The sequence below is a fragment of the Oncorhynchus keta genome, chromosome 10 (assembly GCF_023373465.1).
Source record: "Oncorhynchus keta strain PuntledgeMale-10-30-2019 chromosome 10, Oket_V2, whole genome shotgun sequence".
Classification (NCBI taxonomy): domain Eukaryota; kingdom Metazoa; phylum Chordata; class Actinopteri; order Salmoniformes; family Salmonidae; genus Oncorhynchus; species Oncorhynchus keta.
This window is the reverse complement of record NC_068430.1, coordinates 45942074-45961677: the sequence shown is the minus strand read 5'-3', so window position 1 is coordinate 45961677 and position 19604 is coordinate 45942074. Positions and strand designations below refer to the sequence as shown.

General features: G+C 42.4%; 1 pseudogene; it reads left to right on the top strand.

Moving 5' to 3' along the window:
• The first annotated feature begins 2204 nt into the window (after positions 1-2204).
• On the top strand, positions 2205-13605 carry LOC118389360 (cryptochrome-2-like; annotated as a pseudogene).
• The last annotated feature ends 5999 nt before the right edge of the window (positions 13606-19604 follow it).

The window sequence follows — 19604 nt, the reverse complement described above, 5'->3', positions numbered from 1 at the left end:
TTGGCAGCTTCAGTAAATAGTACCCGCAAAACATCAGTCTCAACGTCAACAGTGAAGAGGCGACTCCGGGATGCTGGCCTTCTAGGCAGAGTTCCTCTGTCCAGTGTCTGTGTTCTTTGGCCCATCTTAATATTTTATTTTTATTGGCCAGTCTGAGATATGGCTTTTTCTTTGCATCCCGTAGTCGCTTCTTCACTGTTGATGTTGAGACTGGTGTTTTGCGGGTACTTGTAATGGATTTCCTCCTCTTCGTCTGAGGAGGAGTACGGATCGGACCAAAGCGCAGCGTGGTAAGTGTTCATGATGATGTTTAATTAAAACTCAGAACACTAAACAATAAATGACAACGTGAATATACAAAACCGAAACAGTACCGTGTGGCCGAAACACTCACACAGAAACAAACACCCACAAGCCAAAAGTGAAACCCAGGCTACCTAAGTATGATTCTCAATCAGGGACAACAATTGACAGCTGCCTCTGATTGAGAACCATACTGGACCGAACTCAAAAAAACAACACAGACTGCCCACTTAAACTCTGACCATACTAAAACAAAGACAAAAACAAATGGAACTAAGGTCAGAACGTGACAGTACTATTTAATGAAGCTGCCAGTTGAGGACTTGTGAGGCATTTGTTTCTCAAGCTAGACACACTTATGTACTTGTCCTCTAGCTCAGTTGTGCACCGGGGTCTCCCACTCCTCTTTCTATTCTGGTTAGAGCCAGTTTGCATTGTACTGCGAAGGAAGTAGTACACGAGAACTTCAGTCTCTTGGCAATTTCTTGCATGGAATAGCCTTCATTTCTCAAAACAAGAATAGACTGACGAGTTTGAGAAGAAAGATATTTGTTTCTGGCCTTTTTGAACCTGTAATCGAACCCACAAATGCTGATGCATTTAAAGTCTAAAGAAGGCCAGTTTTATAGCTTATTTTAATCAGCACAAAAGTTTGCAACTGTGCTAACATAATTGAAAAAGGGTTTTCTAAATATTAATTAACCTTTTAAAATGATAAACCTGAATTAGCTAACACAACGTGCCATTGGAACACAGGAGTGATGGTTGCTGTTAATGGGCCTCTGTACGCCTATGTAGATATTCCAAAAAGAATCAGCCGTTTCCAGCTCCAATAGTCAATTACAACATTAACAATGTCTACACTGTATCAATGATCAATTTGATGTTATTTTAATGTACAAAAACGGACATTTCTAAGTGACCCCAAACTTTTGAACTGTAGTGTATTTCTAATTTGTATATCTTTTTTAAACTAATGTTATAATTTTTCATCCACTTTGACATTACAGAGTATTTTGTGCAGATGGTTGACAAAAAATACAATTAAATACATTTTAATCCAACTTTGTAACACAACAAAATGTGGAAAAGGTAAAGGGGTGTGAATACGTTCTGAAGGCAGCATAGATTAAGAAATTATACACTTTCTGGAGCACTAGTCATTGTCATGTCCCATCTCTTTGATCTGCCAAAAATGTTCCCTTTATTCTATTATGATACAGCAAAGGCCACTCTAACCTCTAAAGTCTGTTGGTCTCCTACCTTTTTGGGGGCACTTCCTTATCTATTCTGATGCACATTTGTATTCGGATAACTTGTAAATAAAGTGCTAGTATTACACTCTTTTACATTTACATTACATTTAAGTCATTTAGCAGACGCTCTTATCCAGAGCGACTTACAAATTGGTGCATTCACCTTATGACATCCAGTGGAACAGCCACTTTACAATAGTGCATCTACATTTTTTAAGGGGGGGGGGGGGTGAGAAGGATTACTTTATCCTATCCTAGGTATTCCTTAAAGAGGTGGGGTTTCAGGTGTCTCCGGAAGGTGGTGATTGATTCCGCTGTCCTGGCGTCGTGAGGGAGTTTGTTCCACCATTGGGGGGCCAGAGCAGCGAACAGTTTTGACTGGGCTGAGCGGGAACTGTACTTCCTCAGTGGTAGGGAGGCGAGCAGGCCAGAGGTGGATGAACACAGTGCCCTTGTTTGGGTGTAGGGCCTGATCAGAGCCTGGAGGTACTGAGGTGCCGTTTCCCTCACAGCTCCGTAGGCCTCCTACTTCCTCTCCTACAGATATTAATCAAGAGCTTGATTGTTGCTGAGCATACACACACTGTTGTGTGTTTGCATAAGAAGCCAACCAGATCCAACCATAACACCATGAGCCAACACTGAATCATCCACCTGTTCCAGAAGGGCCTGCGTCTCCATGACAACCTGTCCCGGTTGGGGGCCCTGGAGTCATCAGTGTGTGTGTGTACCCCGTGTTCATCCTGGACATGCGCACTGGGGCCGTGCGCTGGAGATTCCTCCTGAAGATCAGTGAGCTATCTTGGGTATCCTGATACAGGGCTTATAGTAGCACATACAGTTACCTAGCCTGGGTACCAGTCTGTTTTGCTAACATTCCACTCCTTGTACTCTGTGTCATACGCCAAAGATGTTTAGCATGACAGGAACTGCAAGGAGTGGAAAGATGGCAAAACAGACTGGTACCCAGGCTAAACATTATCAGGTATTTTATAAATGATATGGTTACATGGTAATTACACTGTAATAACCTATGAATTGATTGTTTGGAATTGTCCTTTGCCCGTACTTTTCTTTTTCTATAAGAAACTCAATATGTTATGAAAGGGACTAGTTGGTCTCTAGAAACGTTAATAACAACAAGATGCACCAACAGAACTGGCAAATGAGTGGTCGGTACTCACAGATTGGTTTGAAATCATATTGATGTGTTCTTCTACCTGGCCCTGCAGTGTCTGGAAGACCTCCACCATAGCCTCCAGGCCATGGGCACCAGGCTGTATGTGCTCCAGGGGCCCTACCAGGGTACAGTGATGCATCCGGTGGCCCAGTGGGGCACCACCCAGCTCAGCATGGACACTGAGATAGAGCCCCACAACACCCAGCTGGACCAGCAGCACCGCATCATGGCCAGGGAGCAGGGACTCAACATACATGCCACCGTGGCACACACACTCTATTATGTCAAGAGGTGGGTCACAGTGGTGAGTGTTTGAAAGCAAAGTACTTCAATGCCTGCTTTTCTTCTTGGCTGTGTATGTGTGCGTGTTTGTGTGTGTGTGTGTGTGTGTCTTTGTATCTCCAACTGTAAACCCTCCTTGCTTGTCTTCTGACCTCTCTCTCTCCCCCCTCTCCATACTTCCCACTCTCTATCCCTCTCTCCCCTCTCACTCTTCCCTCTCTCTCCCCACTGTAGGATATTGAAGGCCAACGGAAGGGGAACCACCTCTGACATACAAGAAGTTTCTACGCATCCTGTCCAATCTGGGGGAGCCAGACAAACCTGCCAGGGAGATCACAGCTCAGGACTTCCAGTGAGTGCAGTTTATTACTTCTGCTCAAATTGAGGCCTCTATTTAGGCCGCCATTAAGGCGGTGCTGATGTCAAACGCGCGCTCTTTAGCAATTTCGACTTGTAAAAGCGAGCTATTTTTCAACCCTGGTGCCAGGGTTCGGAATTTACCTGTCTTATCAGCTCGCTTCCGCTGAGGTGAGAGGGGTGGAAATATTTGAGATGTGTCCTTAAAACTGTGAGCCAATCTTGGCAGTCTTGTCAGTAACGCAATTGGTTATGGCTTCCATTTTGCCAGCAGAGGCACACAGTAGTCTAATCAGTAGCCAATGTTTTATTAAAATATCAGGAGCAGCAAAACAGTCAACAAACAACATGAAGGGTGACAAACCGCCCTTGCTGTCTCTGCCTGGCCGGTTCCCCTCTCTCCACTGGGATTCTCGGCCTCTAACCCTACTCCGGGGGCTGAGTCAGTGGCTTAATGGTGCCCTTCCATGCCGTTCCTAGGAGAGGTGCGTCACTTGAGGGGGTTGAGTTACTGACGTGATCTTCCTGTCCGGGTTGGCGCCCCCCTCGGGTTCATGCCGGGTGGGAGATCTTAATGGGCTATACTCTGCCTTGTCTCAGTATAGTAAGTTGGTGGTTGAAGATATCCCTCTATTGGTGTGGTGGCTGTGCTTTGGCAAAGTGGGTTGGGTTATATCATGCCTGGTTGGCCTTGTCCGGGGGTATAGTCGAGACGGGGCCAAAGTGTCTCCCGACCCTTCCTGTCTCAGCCTCCAGTAATTATGCTGCAATTGTTTATGTGTCGGGGGCTAGGGTCAGTCTGTTATATCTGGAGTATTTCTCCTGTCTTATTCGGTGTCCTGTGTGAATTTAAGTATGCTCCCTCTAATTCTCTCTCTCTTTCTCTCTTTCTCTCTCTTTCTCTCTCTCAGAGGACCATGCCTCAGGACTACCTGGCCTGATGACTCCTTTGCTGTCCCCAGTCCACCTGATCGTGCTGCAGCTCCAGTTTCAACTGTTCTGCCTGCGGCTATGGAACCCTGACCTGTTCACCGGACGTGATACCTTGTCCCGGACCTGCTGTTTTCGACTCTCTCTCTCTACCGCACCTGCTGTCTCTAACTCTGAATGATTGGCTATGAAAAGCCAACTGACATTTACTCCTGAGGTGCTGACCTGTTGCACCCTCTACAACCACTGTGATTATTATTATTACTTGACCCTGCTGGTCATTTATGAACGTCTTGAACATCTTGGCCATGTACTGTAATAATTTCCTCCCTGCACAGCCAGAAGAGGACTGGTCACCCCTCATAGTCTGGTTATTCTCTACGTTCCTGTCTTTCTAAGGAGTTATTCCTAGCCACCGTGCTTCTACATCTGCATTGCTTGCTGTTTGGAGTTTTAGGCTGGTGTCACGTTCTGACCTTAGTTCCTTTGTTATGTCTTTGTTTTAGTATGGTCAGGGCGTGAGTTGGGTGGGTTGTCTATGTTCGTTTTTCTATAATTTGGGATTTCTGTTTTTGGCCTAGTATGGTCCTCAATCAGAGGCAGCTGTCAATCGTTGTCCCCGATTGAGAATCATACTTAGGTAGCCTGGTTTCACTTTTGAGTTGTGGGTGTTTGTCTTCCGTGTCAGTGCTTGTTGCCACACGGGACTGTTTCATTTATTCATGTTTAATGTTTTGTTCCAGTGTTCTGTTGTGTTTGATTAAACATTATGGACACTTACCACGCTGCGCATTGGTCCTCCGATCCTTCTCACTACTCCTCCTCAGAAGAGGAGGACGAGATCCGTTACAGCTGGGTTTCTCTATAGCACTTTGTGACATTGGGTGATGTTAAAAGGGCTTTATAAATACATATTCCAGTTTTTAATATTGGACATTATTTTAGAAAAAACAATGTGTCCATGCACCTTGAAAAGTTGGGCTTCATTTGGCCTTTAAGTGGAATAGTCATTGAATGAAAGGTGTCAGTGACTGTAGGAAGTCTGTTTAGGAGCATCAAGTTATTACAATAGACTGATTATTGTTTTTCCTTTATCATTTTGTTAAAAAATGTGCATCTTCCACTTTCACCTATTGGATCTGTGAAGTCGGGGGAATACCGATGGCTGTCCGTGGTGCTGAATCAGCTTGTAGCCTAGACTATTGTCCTGTAGTGACAAAGTCACTAACAGGCCATATCTACGGCGATGGTAGGCTATTCTTATTATAATGTTTGGCAAATGTTCAATTGTCCATGGCTCGAACATGTGTGTTGACAAATGTTGACAAATGTTTCCATGTTAAATCCAATTTAAAAAAAAATCTGATTGGCTACATGTTTGTTATAACTAGGCCTATTTGGCCGATATACCACGGCTAAGGGCTTTTCTTACGCACGATGCAACAGCGAGTGCTTCGGTACAGCCCTTAGCCATGGTTTATTGGCAATATAACACAAACCCCGAGGTGCCTTATTGCTATTATAAACTGATTACCGACATAATTAGATCTGATATATCATGGCTTTCAGCCAATCAAAATTTAGTGCCCGAACCACTCAGTTTATAATATTTAATAAACTATATTCAATGATAGGACAAACATCCATGCTTCCTGCCGAAGAGCCCCTTAGGCCTACAGATGTCAGATCTTAATTTGACCTCTTTCATTGCAGGAGGAAAATAATCCTGCAGCAGGAGGATTTTAATATCTGAAGAAATATTTTGAATCGCTGCCAGGGGGCAGGTGGAAGCGATGATTGTATTCATTGCAGTACTGTAGCTACATTGTACCTTATGTAGGCTACATGCGTATCTCGTGTGAATTCTTATTATAATAAATTGACATATTTGCAGGGGGTAGATGTATTTTTCGTGAGGGAAAATCTGTTTAATTTTTGTATCAATTGTTTTATTATGTGTTGAAGGCAAGCAATACGTTACATTACTTTGGTTGCCTTAGTGCCTGTGTGACCTTGCGGTTACAGGCACTGACCCCAGCACACATATGCCAGAGTCAGCATGGGTTCAAATCCGCGTGGTTACAGGGTGAAAACAGAAACCACTCGAAGGTTAACAGTTTAGGCATTCAGTGCTTAAGGTCATCAGTATTCATAGTATTCTTAGTCCTTGCTTGAGCATTGTGAACCGCCGTGACCCGATGGTATAAACAGCGCGCCCCCTGGCTCTGAGCCTCGTGAGAGCTGGGCCATTTAGTGACCAGCCTAAAGACACATTAGGCCCACAAGTTCATTGAGTTTATTTAAATGTTTCCAAGAAGTGAAACGAATAGTCTAATAATTTGGACATCAAAGAAAAGTGTCACAGATCAACGAAATCTTCTTTGGATGGGCTCAAGTGCATGAACATCTTGCCAACTTTACAAATATAAATATTACTTTATAAATATTAACGCCACACAATACAGGCTTTCAATCCACACCAAAGCCCATAATTATATTGACAAATTATACATAGTCTAACTATAAAACGTGGGTGAGCATCCACACTGGAGGAAAGTTCATCGTACTACATTAGGCCTACATCTGTCAATCAACTGATGGCCCATATCAGCTCATCAACTCAGCCAGGGAAACACAAACAGTAGGCTAGTCTATTATCGTTTTTTCACACCTTTCGTTATGTAACAATGGATAGGCTAACGATGGCCTACAGAATGTAGCCTACTGGAATATAATCAAATAGCAAGGCACCTATTGAAACCATCAATGGCACAAGATTATCTACATCTGATCGTTAAACTGTGCGTGCTAAATTCACTCGCACAGCTGATCTCAATTGCAACCATTATTGTTCACCTCATTACCGCTTCCTAAAAGATGTCAGTGTTACCTTAACGTTAGTCCTGTTTGCAACCACAGTCTTTCAAGATATGTTCATCCTCTGGTTAGTATTGTAATCGGAACAACTGAATAAGGGTGATTTATCTATATGGCAAGAATTCTGTACAATATAAATAAAGTGTTTCCTCGTTTACCACGTCAAATCTACTGTGGCAATTTATCCGACACTTTGTATGAATAGAAGCTGTTGGCGTAGCTTATTGTTATTAATTGATTTGTTTCCTATTTAGACAAAAGTGTCTGGTATGGTCATTTCTTATCAAGACCGGGGGTTAAATCCATAGACTGTCCATATTTTAAATGTGTAAAGGAATCAAGTCAATTCGGGGGGGACTGAGTTAATTGTGCCAGAAGGGTGTGGGCCGGAATCAAACCCACGCTGACTCTAACCACTAGACCAACCTAGGCCACAATTGAATTTTGATACACTTGACACTTGTATGTCGTAGACTAGACCAATATCTAACTTGTATTTTTAAAACGACGGTTGTTAATGTGTATGGCTGCATTTCCGATCCATTTTTGCACATTTTAGTGTTGCAGTAATAGGATCTAGACCTAGCGTTTGAGCGAGCGAGCGAGAGAGACAATTATTTTGATAGCAAGCCCTGATCCCAATGACTCCATGGAGAGAAAGAGAATCGCTCTTTCAGGGACTCAAGACTTGAGGCTCATTTGAATTTCCTGAAGCAACAGAAAAATTATCTGCGACAAAGAGCAATCAAGTTAAGATTAAGTTCTGACTTGATTCCATTGAGAAATATTGTTGTTAGTTTAAAAAAACAGACAGAATTTTTTTAGGCCTTAGCAATAGTCTATTGAATTGAATCTTGTTTATTGAGTACGTTTTGCATATCCATGTCCAGACTGCTATTTACAGAAGGCCTAGCCCCTATTTCAAGGTGAATACTCTAGCCTATGTTTAACAATGTATTTCCATATTGAAGCCATGCATTTAGAACAATGTGGACTGCAAACATGTTCAAAACATTTTAGCGAATATGGGTCAGGCTTGTTAACGAACTAGGCTATAACGGACTAACATTCGAATGGAGTTGATGACAACGCAATACATAAAAGACAGTCAAAACACAACTTGAAGCAACCACACATTTAGCCATGGAGCACGTTTTTAAGGATCGTTGTCCCACTAAGCGCAATTCAAATAAATAATCATAAATGTTATGGATTTGAAACATTTATGTACATATAAGTGTCTTACATTGGCTGGAAGTTTAAATTCTTGTTAATCTAACTGCACTGTCCGATTTACAGTAGCTATTACAGTGAAAACATGCCATGTGATTGTTTGAGGACGTTGCCCCACATCAAAATATTTTTCCACCGGCACAGGTTTTATACATTCACAAATAACGATTAAATATTCACTTACTTTTTGAAAATCTTCCTCTGATTTGTCATCCAAAGGGTCCCAGCTATAACATGTAGTGTTGTTTTGTTGCATAAAATTCTTCTTTATATCCCAAAAAGTCAGTTTAGTTGGCGCTATCGATTTGAGTAATCTACTCATTCAACATGCAGAGAAAGGAATCAGAAAATCTACCCCTAAAGTCAGAATACGTTTCTATTTAATCCTCAGATACCCTAAAATGTAATCAAACTATATTATTTATTTTTCAGAAAGAAGTATGTTCAATAGGAAACCGATTTTAGCAGGCGCGTAATGTCTTCATGGCGCACGCAAACACGAATTTACAAGACTGTGTCCCACTACTAATAGTTTTTTAATTTACAAGCCTGAAACCTTGAACATAGACTGCTGACACCCTGTGGAAGCCATAGGAATTTCCTCCAGGGAGCAATGACCTTACTCTTGCATTTCTAAGAGTATGGTCTTTCAACAAAAAAAATAATTCAGGTTGGTTTTTCTTTGGATTTTCTCCTACCATATCTATTATGTTATATTCTCCTACATTATTTCAACATTTCTACAAACTGCAAAGTGTTTTCTTTCCAATGGTACCAATTATATGCATATCTTGGCGTCAGGGCCTGATCTACAGGCAGTTTACTTTGGACACGTCATTCAGACAGGAAGTGGAGAAAAAATGGGCCTATCCCTAAGAAGATTTATTAATGAAGGGGCTAAGCCTCGGCATAACCACAACTTGTTTATTCATCAAAACCCAGCCCTTTCGTGCCACCACCAGCTACTGCACCCATAATTCCTGGCTCAAATATTTCTGACACCCCCCAAACCTATAACTCTACCGCCAGTGCTAAGATTTACCATTGTGTTGGGTTTGTTAAAGTAGAGCACTTAGTGTCAAAAATTACACACTTATGGAGTGTATACCTAGATCAAGCAAGATATGTGGGCTCTACAGGTTGCCATACATCTCGGGTAGTCAACATGTAAGCACTTGAGATTTTCTGAGCAGGTACTAAGAAGTCACACAGTAAGTGCAGTTTTCAGTTGCCACCATAAAACCTTCCATGTTCCCCACTCAGCACCAACAGGAATGGGATAAAGAAGGATAGGGTGCACAGACAGTTTAATGTTATTTTCTATGGGTCATATGCTGCAGGGATTCCTTTTGTTCTGATTGTGGTATGAGACCCTTCTGGTCCCTTTGGGAGCTTCAGTCAGCAGCACACAGAGAGCATAATTTCTCTCCACTGTCCTCTCCTGCGAACACAATGCGTGCCAGTTAATTAGACAGCCTCTACTATAATCAACCAATATTTTGATCTAAGTAGGACAATTTAATCCAAAATACTATTTGCCATAATAGAGAATTAAAACCTCTCTCCCTGTGCTAATTGTATGCTAATTATGGCATTAATAGATAGTGTTGATTGGGCACAGCTTCTGTTGTTATTTCCGTGTGTGCGTCATTGAGTCACTGAGGGAACAGATGCCTCTCTCTGCTGCTAGATTGCTTGTGTTGGGTAAACTCGCCCCCCAAGGAAGGAATGGGTGTGTCCATATGTTCTAAAGAGATAGTTGACTGAGAAATAACCTGAGATTGACCCTGCCGGTGCCTTTTGTGTGTGTGCTTCAGTGGGAGCACTCTGTTTGTTCCGTTAGTGCTCTAATCTACAAGAAATGCCAGCTGTTCAAGCTTCAAAGCAGTGATCTCTGTGTTTTGTTTTATGTGTGCATGTATGCTATATATTTGAGGCCCTGTGACCCAGTCAAACGCAGATTAACTCTGTGAGCCAGTCAGGCCATCAAAAGCACAGCAAAACCCTACTCCCTGCTGGTCTGCTGCTGTTTGATGTGATCTGGGAGCAGTGTTCTGGGGAGACATACAGGCTTTTCTCCTGTGATGTGAACAGGTGCCACTGTTCTCTGTACATTATGAATGTGAATAGGGATAAGAGCCTTGAAGACTGGCTCGAAGCCCAGTTTAGACCTACTGGCTGTTGTTAGTGGCTGGAAATGAAGCTTTGGAACACGGAGAGGGCTTGAACATGAACATGAAAGGGTTTGTCGTCCAGGGAGAGGGGGAATAAACTAGACATTCGTGATGGGCTGGAGGAAAACAAAAATAAATATTGTGACACTGCAGTCGTGATGTTTGAAAAAAAGGAAAAGGGAGCAGAATAGAAACAGATCCAATAACACTCACGGCTGCCCAACATTATTTATATTTGTACTAGGGTAACATTGTATGGATGTTTCCCTTGTATTGTAGGAAGTGTCCTTCCCTGTTGTATTGTAGTAACGTTATAATTATGTTTCCCTTGCAGGACGTGCCCTTCCCCGGCAGCTGACGAGTAAATCAAATCAAATCAAATCAAATGTATTTATATAGCCCTTCGTACATCAGCTGATATCTCAAAGTGCTGTACAGAAACCCAGCCTAAAACCCCAAACAGCAAACAATGCAGGTGTAAAAGCACGGTGGCTAGGAAAAACTCCCTAGAAAGGCCAAAACCTAGGAAGAAACCTAGAGAGGAACCGGGCTATGTGGGGTGGCCAGTCCTCTTCTGGCTGTGCCGGGTAGAGATTATAACAGAACATGACCAAGATGTTCAAATGTTCATAAATGACCAGCATGGTCGAATAATAATAAGGCAGAACAGTTGAAACTGGAGCAGCAGCACAGTCAGGTGGACTGGGGACAGCAAGGAGCCATCATGTCAGGTAGTCCTGGGGCACGGTCCTAGGGCTCAGGTCCTCCGAGAGAGAGAAAGAAAGAGAGAATTAGAGAGCATATGTGGGGTGGCCAGTCCTCTTCTGGCTGTGCCGGGTGGAGATTATAACAGAACGTGGCCAAGATGTTCAAATGTTCATAAATGACCAGCATGGTTGAATAATAGTAAGGCAGAACAGTTGAAACTGGAGCAGCAGCATGGCCAGGTGGACTGGGGACAGCAAGGAGTCATCATGTCAGGTAGTCCTGGGACATGGTCCTAGGGCCCAGGCCAGTTGAAACTGGAGCAGCAGCATGGCCAGGTGGACTGGGGACAGCAAGGAGTCATCATGTCAGGTAGTCCTGGGGCATGGTCCTAGGGCTCAGGTCCTCCGAGAGAGAGAAAGAAAGAGAGAAAGGACACTTAGATTCACACAGGACACCGAATAGGACAGGAGAAGTACTCCAGATATAACAAACTGACCCTAGCCCCCCGACACATAAACTACTGCAGCATAAATACTGGAGGCTGAGACAGGAGGGGTCAGGAGACACTGTGGCCCCATCCGAGGACACCCCCGGACAGGGCCAAACAGGAAGGATATAACCCCACCCACTTTGCCAAAGCACAGTCCCCACACCACTAGAGGGATATCTTCAACCACCAACTTACCATCCTGAGACAAGGCCGAGTATAGCCCACAAAGATCTCCGCCACGGTACAACCCAAGGGGGGGCGCCAACCCAGACAGGCCGACCACAACAGTGAATCAACCCACCCAGGTGACGCACCCCCCCCCCAGGGTACAGTGAAGGTTAGTACAGGGTTCCCTCTGTCTGTTGAGGATCTGGGCATAGAAGGGCAGGCAGATGTGTTGTGGCCTGGAGGAGAGAGCCATGCCTTGATGAGGCTACAGAGCACAGGAGGTTGGTGGCACCTTAACTGGGGAGAACGGGCTCATGGTAATGGCTAGTGTGGATTTGTTGGAATGGTATCAAATACATCAAACACATGGTTAGATGCCATTCTATCCTCTCCGTTCCAGTCATTATTATGAGCTGTCCTCCCCTCAGCAGCCTCTACTGCTACAGAGACACATTGAGAGCCAGGTACTTTATTACAGCTACCGATTCATATTTAAAGGGACAGTGAAACATTTTGGCAATTTTGCCATGCATGCTAGCTGTTCCTATAGACTTACAGTCATTGTGCTAGCGCTAGTTAGCAATGGCGCCAGAAACTACCTTCAACTTTCTTCAAACTACACACGGAGACATACAAATGGTATCCATGAGTTCATTTGACTCTGGGTAGTAAATATTGCACTATCCATTTAATCATGTGAATCCACTCCGAAGTAGATCGACCCCAGTGGCTGCATTTTCAATAGATTCATTCGTTTTAGATGTTCATTTTGAAGACCTGAATTTATTTAAATTGCACTAACTCAGATAAATGAACATTCAGACAACATGTGTGATTGTCAATGACGCCCCTGTCCTTGTCCCCGTCTCCCTCCCTCAGGAACAGACAGGCTTAACCTGGATCAACGCCATCATGACTCAGCTGAGGCAGGAGGGCTGGATCCACCACTTGGCCAGACACGCTGTGGCCTGCTTTCTGACCAGAGGAGACCTGTGGATCAGCTGGGAGGAGGGCATGAAGGTAGGGAGGGAGGCATGAAGGTAGGGATGGAGGTGTGGGAGACATGTGGATCAGCTGGAAGGAGGACATCAAGGTATAGGTGGAGGGAGGGAAGGATGGGTAGGGAGGAGTGGGGAGACCTGTGGATCAACAGGGAGGAGGGCATCAAGGTACCAAAAAGGAGGAAAAGTAGGGCAGCGTGGCTGCTGGCTCTAAAATCGGTTACTTTGCAAGGTGTCTACAGTTGTTGGTGTGCTCCTCCAGTAGCTGACTGTGCTTCTCTCTGCATCTCCCTGTGCCCTCTGTGTGTCAGGTGTTTGAGGGGCACCTGTTGGATGCAGACTACAGTTTAAATGCAGGGAACTGGATGTGGCTGTCTGCCAGTGCCTTCTTTCACCAGTCCACACGTATCTTCTGCCCTGTACTCTTTGGGTGACGCACAGACAGAGAATACCTCAGGTAGGGCCCCTGAACACACACACACACTTCCTCAAACCCCAGATTTATATTTCAGCCTTGTGATTCATGTCTCTCTCTTTGTGTGTCTTCAGGAAGTATTTCCCCTCTAAGTCTATGAGCCCTAGATGGCTGCAGGCTTGCTGCATCATTGGTACGATGCTGCTTCTGTATTACCATAACTACTGTTAAAGCTACTAGTCCCCTTTTTCAGACTGCTGCTTGTACTGGGCATTTCCATCTTAAAGGACCCATGAGCACCAAGGTGAAATTCATAGGAACATGTCAAATTGGGTTTCAAATTAAAGCTACGAGTCAAGATTTTTGAGAAATTAACGAATACATATATTTTTCAACCATTTTCCGTCCTAAAAATGTATTCGTACTGTGATGTCCAAACTTGTGAAATACAAACTTCTATGATTGGTTCAGATTTTGTCTGGTCTGGACCAACAAAACATGCTCTTGTTTGGGGACAGAGCTCATTAAAATAAGGATATTGCATATTTCTACCTTTGTATACCTGTTTGTGATACATTACAATAATGATATTTTGGTATTTGGTATTTTATTAGGGTCCCCATTAGCTGTAGCAAAAGCAGCAGCTACTCTTCCTGGGGTCCACACAGAACATGAAACATAATACAGAATGACATAATACAGAACATCAATAGACAAGAAGAGTTCAAGGACAGAATTAAATTTTTAAAAATTAAAGGCGCACGTAGCCTACATATCAATGCATACACACAATATGAGACTGAAGGAAGTTCCATGCAGTAAGGGCTCTATATAATACTGTACACTTTCTTGAATTTGTTCTGGATTTGGGGACTGTGAAAAAAAACCTGGTGGCATGTCTGGTGGGATAAGTGTGTGTGTCAGAGCTGTGTGTAGGTTGACTATGTAAACTATTTGGGATTTTCAACACATTAATGTTTCTTGAAAAGAAGAAGTGATGCAGTCAGTCTCTCCTCAACACTTAGCCAAGAGAGACAATTAAGAGTAAATTAAGAGCAAAACGTGTGGCCGTGTTCTGGGCCAGTTGCAGCTTAACTAGGTCTTTCCTTGCAGCACTGGACCACATGACTGGACAATAATCAAGATTAGACAAAACTAGAGCCAAAACTAGAGTGGTGTCAAAAAAGCAGAGCATCTCTTTATTACGGCTAGACCTCTCCCCATCTTTACAACCATTGAATCAATGTGTTTTGACCATGACAGTTTACAATCTAAGGTAATGACAAGTAATTTAGTCTCCTCAACTTGTTCAACAGCCACATCATTCATTACCGGATTCAGCTGAGGTCTAGAACTTAAGGAATAATTTGTACCAAATATAATGCTCTTAGTTTCAGAGATGTTCAGGACCAGTTTATTACTGGCCACCCATTTCAAACCAGACTGCAACTATTTGTGAAGGGTTTGAGTGACTTCCTTAGCTGTGGTTGCTGATGTGTATATGGTTGAATCATCAGCATACATGGACACACACGCTTTGTTTAATGCCAGTGGCAGCTCATTGGTAAAAATAGAAAAGAGTAGAGGGCCTAGTGAGCTGCCCTGCGGTACACCAAACTTGACATGTTTGACATTAGAGAAGCTTCCATTAAAGAAAACCCTCTGAGTTATATTTGATTGTCACGCCCTGACCTTAGAGATCCTTTCATTTCTCTATTTGGTTAGGTCAGGGTGTGACTAGGGTGGTATTCTAGTTTTTAATTTCTAGGTTGGCTTAGTATGGTTACCAATCAGAGGCAGCTGTCTATCATTGTCTCTGATTGGGGACCATATTTAGGCAGCCTTTTTCCACCTGTTGTGTGTGGGATCTTGTTTTTGTATTGTAGCCTTTTTGCACTACAAAGCTGCACGTTCGTTTTGTTACTCTTTATTGTTTTGTTGCTGGTTCACATTAATAAACATGATGAATGCCTTCCATGCTGCACCTTGGTCGCTGCACCTTCCAACAACGATCGTTACATAGATAGATAGCTCTGAATCCAGGATATGGCAGAGGTTGAAAAGCCATAGCACATACGTTTTTTCAACAACAGGTTATGGTCAATAATATCGAACGCTGCACTGAAATCTAAGAGTACAGCTCCCATAATCTTCTTATTATCAATTTCTTTCGACCAATCATCAGTCAATTGTGTCAGTGCAGTACATGTTGAGTGCCCTTCTCTATAAGCATGCTGTAAGTCTGTTAATTTGTTTACAGAGAAATATCATTGTATTTGGTCAAACCCAATTTTTTCCAACAGTTTGCTAAGAGCTGGCAGCAAGCTTATAGGTCTGCTGTTAGAACCAGTAAAGGCCGCTATACCAGTCTTGGGTAACGTAATTCCTTTGGCTTCCCTCCAGCCCTGAGGACAAAGACTTTCCTCTAGGCTCAGATTAAACATATGACAGATAGGAGTGGCTCTATAGAGTAAGCTACCATCCTCAGTAGCTTTCCATCTAAGTTAAATTATTGATAGATTACACTTATTTTACCACCTCTTCCACACTAACTTTACAAAATACAAACTTGCACTGCTTTTCTTTCATTATTCGTTTTTTTATGCATGTATACAATTGTTCACTGTTCGTTGTTGTCATTTCCTGCCGAAGTTTGCCCACCTTACCAATAAAATAATCATTAAAATAATTGTCAACATCAAATGTTTTTGTGATGAATAAGGTATCTGATTTAGTGAAAGATGGAGCTGGATTTGTCATTCTGCCCATAATTTAATTCAAAGTACTCCAACGCTTTTTCCCCCATCATTCTTTATGTCATTGATCTTGGCTTCATAATAAAGTTTATTCTTCTTTTGTTGAGTTTAGTCACATAATTTCTCAATTTGCAGTAAGTAAGCCAGTCAGATATGCAGCCAGACTTATTAGCCACTCCTTTTGCCCCATCTCTTTCAGCCATTCAGTTTTTCAATTCCTCATCAATCCATGGAACCTTAACAGTCAGTTTCTTAACAGGTGCATGTTGATCAATAATTGGAGGAAGCAATTTCATAAATTCATCAAATGCAGTGGCTGGATGCTCCTCAATCACATCAGACCAACAAATATTTTTTACATCATCCACATAAGAGTCAGAGCAAAATCTTTTGTATCATCTCTTATACACTATTTTAGGCCCAGCTGTTGTAACATTGGCTTTCCTGGATATAGCCACTATATTGTGATCACTGCATCCAATGGGTACGGATACAGCTTTAGAACAAAGTTCTACAGTATTAGTAAAAATGTGATAGATACATGTGGATGATCTTGTTCCTGTAGTGTTTGTAAAATGTACAGCAACACGTCCCCCCATAAGCATTTATGTCTCTTTTATAGATGTTATACCCTTGTATTCCTACTGATGTATCATCAAAAGTGAGTCTCAGAAATGGCTAATATATGAATGTTATCTGATGTTAGCAAGTTATTGATTTCATTAACCTTATTTCTGAGGATACATATATTAATATGGGCTATTTTCAGCCCTTTCCTGGGTAGCTTATCAGAGAAAGACATAATACTGAAGAGAGCAGACAAAGCAGGAGAAAAATATATACATTCTGAAGTCCATTAATCAATTGGTGTGTGTGTGTGTGAGAGCGTGTGTGTGTGAGTGTGTGAGAGCTGAAGTGGGAGAAAGACAGACAGAGCAGCGAGGCACAGTTAAAAACTTCTGAGGGCTAGTCCCCTTTTTTCTCAATTTCTGCCTGAATGACATGCCCAAAGTAAACTACCTGTTGTTCAGGCCCTGAAGCCAGGATATGCATATAATTGGTACCATTGGAAAGAAAACACTTTGAAGTTTGTAGAAATGTTAAAATAATGTAGGAGAATATAACACAATAGATATGGTAGGAGAACATCCAAAGAAAGACCAACCAGAATTATTTCGTTTTTTAGGCCATGCTCTTACAATGGCAAGTATAGGGGCATACTGAATTCTAGCTCCCAGGATGCAATTTCTATGGCTTCTGCATGGTGTCAGTAGTCTATGTTCAAGGTTTCAGGCTTGTAACTTCCAAAGCAAACAAGAAAAATCAGTTTTAGTACAGGGACACAGTCTTGGAAATGTGTGTATGTGCGCGCCATGAAGACATTACGCACCTGCTAAAATCGGTTTCCTATTAAACATACTTCTTTCTGTAAGAAATATTATAGCTTTATTACATTTTATGGTATCTGAGGTGTAAATAGAAATGTATTTTGACTTGTTGAAACAAAGTTTAGGGGTAGATATTCGTATTCCTTTCTCTACATGTTGAACTAGTGGATTACTCAAATTCATGGCGCCAACTAAACTGACTTTTTGGGATATAAAGAAAGATTTTATCTGACAAAACAACACTACATGTTATAGCTGGGACCCGTTGGATGACAAATCAGAGAGGAAGATTTTCCAAAAGTAGGTGAATATTTAATCGCTATTTGTGAATTTATGAAACTGTGCCGATGGGAAAGGTTTTTTGATGTGGGGCGCCATCATCAAACAATCGCAAAGCATGCTTTCGCTGTAATGGTTACTGTAAATCTGACAGTGCAGTTAGATTAACAAGAATTTAAGCTTTCAACTGATACAGTGGGGCAAAAAAGTATTAGGTCAGCCACCAATTGTGCAGGTTTTCCCACTTAAAAAGATGAGAGAGGCCTGTAATTTCATCATAGGTACACTTCAACTATGACAGACAAAATTTGAAAAAAAAATCCAGAAAATTACATTGTAGGATTTTTAATGAATTTATTTGCAAATTATGGTGGAAAATAAGTATTTGGTCACCTACAAACAAGCAAGATTTCTGGCTCTCACAGATTTCTGGCTCCACTCGTTACCTGTATTAAATGGCACCTGTTTGAACTTGTTATCAGTATAAATGACACCTGTCCACAACCTCAAACAGTCACACTCCAAACTCCACTATGGCCAAGACCAAAGAGCTGTCAAAGGACACCAGAAACAAAATTGTAGACCCGCACCAGGCTGGGAAGACTGAATCTGCAATAGGTAAGCAGCTTGATTTGAAGAAATCAACTGTGGGAGCAATTATTAGGAAATGGAAAACATACAAGACCACTGATAATCTCCCTCGATCTGGGGCTCCACGCAAGATCTCACCCCGTGGGGTCAAAATAATCACAAGAACGGTGAGCAAAAATCCCAGAACCACACGGGGGGACCTAGTGAATGACCTGCAGAGAGCTGGGACCAAAGTAACAAAGCCCTCCATCAGTAACACCACCAGGGACTCAAATCCTGCAGTGCCAGACGTGTCCCCCTGCTTAAGACAGTAAATGTCCAGGCCCGTCTGAAGTTTGAAGTTTGTTAGAGAGCATTTGGATGATCCAGAAGAAGATTGGGAGAATATCATATGGTCAGATGAAACCAAAATATAACTTTTTGGTAAAAACTAAACTCGTCGTGTTTGGAGGACAAAGAATGCTGAGTTGCACCCAAAGAACACCATACCTACTGTGAAGCATGGGGGTGGAAACATCATGCTTTGGGGCTGTTTTTCTGCAAAGTGACCAGCACGACTGATCCGTGTAAAGGAAAGAATGAATGGGGCCATGTATCGTGAGATTTTGAGTGAAAACCTCCTTCCATCAGCAAGGGCATTAAAGATGAAACGTGGCTGGGTCTTTCAACATGACAATGATCCCAAACACACCACCCGGGCAACGAAGGAGTGGCTTCGTAAGAAGCATTTCAAGGTCCTGGAGTGGCCTAGCCAGTCTCCAGATCTCAACCCCATAGAAAATCTTTGGAGGGAGTTGAAAGTCCATGTTGCCTGGCAACAGCCCCAAAACATCACTGCTCTAGAGGAGATCTGCATGGAGGAATGGGCCAAAATACCAGCAACAGTGTGTAAAAACCTTGTGAAGACTTACAGAAAATGTTTGACCTCTGTCATTGCCAACAAAGGGTATATAACAAAGTATTGAGAAACTTTTGTTATTGACCAAATACTTATTTTCCACCATAATTTGCAAATAAATTCATTAAAAATCCTACAATGTGATTTGCTGGATTATTTTTTCTTATTTTGTCTGTCATAGTTGAAGTGTACCTATGATGAAAATTACAGGCCTCTCTCATCTTTTTAAGTGGGAGAACTTGCACAATTCGTGGCTGACTAAATACTTTTTTGCCCCACTGTATAAGACACTTGTATTTACCTAAATGTTTAATATCC